We start from the raw sequence: 4,608 nt of genomic DNA, 5'->3' as shown, positions 1-4,608 counted from the left end.
GCATGTTGCTCTGGGACTGAGGTCCACGTTTCCTTGCTGGCCATAGGCCAGGGGTTGTTATTGTTTTCTAGAGTCTCCCCACATTTCTTGGTTCATGACCACCTCTTCCAACTTAAAGCGGTTGTTGTTGTTGTTATGTGCCCTCAAGTCAGACCCGACTCATAGCGACCCCTTCTTGGGTTTCCAAGGCAGAATAACTAGGGAAGTAGATTGCCCCATTTTCCTTCTGAGGAGTGGCTCATGGGTTTGAACCGCCAGCCTTCTGGTTAGCAGTCAAGTGCCTTAGGCACTACGCTACCAGAGCTCCCAACTTAAAGCTAACAATGTCAAATTTAGTCCTTCGCTGCTTCAGACTCATATCTCCCCAATATGCTATATATCTTAGACTCCAGGTGGAGAAACTTCTCTTCTTTTACTCAAGGATTAGATTGGACCCACCCAAATAAACCATGAAAATCTCATTGATTTTAAAGTAGCTGATTAGTATCCTCATTCCATCTACAAAGTCCTCCACAGAAATACTTCTTAGTGTTTGAATAACCAAGGGATGAGAAACCTGAAGGAACATTGTGGAATTTTGGCTTCCACGACTATTATTTTTTAGCTATCTACCTTAAAAATGAAAGTTAAGATACAGTTCCAGTACTATCATTTAATTCATTATGCAGATGCACTTAAGAAATTAATTACTACAACATAATGGATTATGAATACTTTTTTGCTACGAATAAATAATAATTCATAAACATATTCTGTCAATATTTAAAAGATATGACCTTAATCAATAGTGAAAATGCCATTAAGAACCTTGCAGTTGCAAGAAAAGTATACATTTTCCTAACTCTATCTCATTATGTAGTAATTTTGCAGTAATGCAATGGTAAAATCATCCCCATGTTGTAATCCAATGTGATCAATCTCTCAGTTGTAAAGGGATTAAGATGGAATGCAACACACTCAGTTCACAGCTCTGATCTGATGTAAGGGGAATTTCCCTGGTCTGTGGCCTAAATCACCTTTTATTTTGTTAGAGTTAAAGGAGAGAAAAAATGAGAGGAGAGACTTCAGTACCCCCAAGAAAGAAGAGTTGGAAGTTGACTATGTTCTTTGAACCTGCAGTCATTCACTGAGACCCTCCTACACCCAGGGAAAGATTGCTGACAGTACATCAGAGAGAGAAAACCTTCTCCTAAAGCTGGCACCCTGAATTTGGACTTCTAAACCGTCAACCAAACATGGCCGTTGAGTCAGATGCGACTCATAACGACCTCTCCTTGGGTTTCCGAGGCAGTATCACTACAGACGTAGATTGCCCAACCTTCCTTCCTAAGTAGGTTGAATCGCCAGCCTTCTGGTTAGCAGTCAAGTGCCTTAGGCATTATGCCACCAGAACTCTCTTGGACTTCTCAGTGTCCTCAACTATGACAGCATAAATTTCTGTTTATTAAAGGCATCCACTTGTAGTATTTCTGTTATAGCAACAGATAACTAGGATACTTGCTAATGTGTTGTTATTTATGTCACCTGCTAATGTGATAATTAATATGTTTTACTTAAGTTATTACTGAATTTAAGAAGACCAAAAGAAAATGTCTTTGTTAAAACCTTATCAAATATTTCTTTACCTTGAAGTTCTAAGCTTTTAAAAAAAGTTTCTGCATAGCACAGTACAAGCTTTTTATAGAATATATTTATTTTCATCTTTAAAACAATTAATTATGTTATTATTGTCATTATTAGGTGCTGTCAGTCAGTTCTGACTCATAGCAACCCTATGCACCACAGAATGAAAAACTGCCCAATCCTGTGCCATCCTCACAATTGTTGCTTTGTGGGAGCACCTTGTTGCAGCCTCTATGTATTTTGAGTGCCTTACAACCTGAAAACCTCATCCTCCAGCACTATATCAGACAATATTCTGCTGCTATTCATAAGGTTTGCACTGGCCTGTTTTTCAGAAGTAGATCACCAGAACTTTCTTTCTAATCTGTCTTAGTCTTGAAGCTGTTCATCTTGGGAGACCCTGTTCATATTTTAAATGTTGGTGGTATAGCCTCCAGCATCACAGCAACATTCAATCCACTATAATACAACAAACTGACAGGTATGTTATGGATGTGACCATTATCCAGTATATTCCATACACATTTGGGAGCTCTGGTGGCTTATGGCACATTTACCACTTATATACCAGTTGCCTTCAAGTTGATTCCAATCCATGGCAACACATTGTGTGTTAGAATAGGTCCAAAGAGTCTTCAATGGCTAATTTTTCAGAAGCAAACAGCTGACTATTTTGTTTATTTGCTTTCTGAGGTACCTCTGGGTGAACCTGAGCCTCCAACCTTTCAATGTACAACTGAGTGTATTAGCTATTTACACCATTCAGTGACTCTTGCATAACACTGATTTATTTTATATATAACACATTTCTATACTCATATTATTTGATAACTCTTTAATTTTTTTACCTTAAAAAATTACATTACATTACGTCACATTTTCCTCTAGTCCATTCATATTTTTATTAGAGGAATTGTGCTCTACTCTGGTTTAAGTGTTGGGACCACACAATTAAAAAGATAAAATTCCTGCCCTCATGGCTTTTATGTTCTAACAGGGAGACAGAAAGTAAATAAGAAATAGATTTTTAAAAATACACTTTCAGAGATTTAAGTGCTATGATCAAAACAAATCCTAGTACAAGGAGTAAATGAGAAAGAACAAAGAAGGACAGGTGTAACATTTTACATAGGATGACCAAGGAGGTTCTCTCTGAGGAGATGACATTTAAATAGAGGCTTGAATAATAAGGAGACCTGAACCAGGAGATGATCTTGGGGAAGAGTTTTACAGACAGAAGGCTAATAAATGAAAATCCCTGAGGTGGGAATGAACAAGCACCAGAAATTGCTCAGGCAGGAAAGGTGAATAATTGCTAGGAGATGAGCAGTCCGGCCCCTAACATTTCAGGGCTTTGGCTAGAGTCCAAGAAGTTAAAAATTGTATGTCTAAAAATTTCAAAGTTATAAGTCCAGCTTCATAGAGTTTTCAACGGCTGCTTTTTCAGTAGAACACCAGACCTTTCTGTCAATGCACGAGACCTTTTGTCAAGGTGGACTTTAACCTCCAACCTTTGGGTTAGCAACCAAGCGTGTTCACTGTTTGCACCATCCTGCAACTCCACACACGGAGTCACCAAAACTGGGTTTGATTTGATGACAACTACTTTGAACTGGTTATACAAAATACCTGGTCAGATTTCCCACCTGATAACCTGGAAGTTAGATAAAACTACTCTATCCCCTTGGGTCAGGCCTGTAAACCTGACTGGGAATGCTAATCTGTTGAGAAGCCAGGGTCTTTACAGGACTCTTGGATGGTGACTGAACCCACCAGAACTTAAAGTAGAAAGTGACCTGGTCCAATTTTCCAGGGAGCTGAAGTAGAACTGATTTCCTCTCTTATTCCTTATTATTATTATTATTATTTTTTTTTAACTTGGGATATACAGGCTGCTTGAAACTCCTCCCAGAATGATAGCATCCCAGCAGAAGAGGTAGCACAGTTATTTGGAGCACCTGGCTTCTAAGATGACTTAGAGGTCTCAACATTAATCAAATGTAGTTACTATTGTCCTTAGCCCTGCTTCTACGCCTACCATCTCCTCTCCTATATTTCCCATTTGTCAGTTACTGCAGGAGGTCAGGACTGGTATCTTTCTTGCAAGGTCCAAGGGGAATATGAGATGAGAACTGAGAGATTATCAGGACTATGTCTTAATCTTCTGGGAGCTCTGGTGGTGTATTGCCTAAGGCATTTGACTGCTAACCAGAAGACTGGTGGTTCAAACCTACCAGCCACTCCTCGGAAGGAAGATTGGGAAATCTACTTCTGTGGTGATATTACCTTGGAAACCCAAGGAGGGGTCGCTGTGAGTCAGATCTGACTTGACAGCAATTCTTAAGTTGTGAGCCTAGTGACATTAAAAATAATGCTGAGAAACAGAGCTCTGGTGGCACAGTGGTTATGGACTCAGCTGCTAACTGAAAGGTCAGTGGTTCAAACACATCACACTCTCCACAGGAGAAAGATGTGGCAGTCTGCTTCTGAAAAGATCACAGCCTTTCAAGCCCTGTAGGGCATTTCTAATGTCTTACAAAGTCATTACAAGGAGCTCTGGTGCTGCAGTACCTAAGATATTTAACTGCTAACCAGAAGGCTGGTGGTTCAAACCCACCAGCCACTATGCAGAAGGAAGAACAGGCAGTGTACTGCTATAAAGATTTACCACCTTAGAAACCCAATGGCCATTGCTATGAGTCAGAATTGACTTGAAATTGGTTTTTATTTTGTTGTTGTTGTTATCAAGTCATAGGGTTACTATGAGTTGAAATCTACTTAACAGCAACAGATTGGTTTTGATTTTATTATCAGAAATAAAAAAGTTAGGATCTCCAGCTCTGCAATGACAGCTTCAGAGACTTGAAATTTGAAATTTGGAACGATGTATAAAATCACTGATAGAAATTTGCCTAAAGAGAAAAGCAGATAAATGAGCATACAGTCTTATGAAAGACTATTATTCATTAGTGAGGATCCATAAAA

This window comes from Orycteropus afer, unplaced genomic scaffold, assembly GCF_000298275.1.
Source record: "Orycteropus afer afer isolate SDZICR_OR568_19922 unplaced genomic scaffold, OryAfe1.0 scaffold00225, whole genome shotgun sequence".
NCBI lineage: Eukaryota > Metazoa > Chordata > Mammalia > Tubulidentata > Orycteropodidae > Orycteropus > Orycteropus afer.
The sequence above is the reverse complement of the archived record's forward strand: the minus strand, read 5'-3'. Positions refer to the sequence as shown.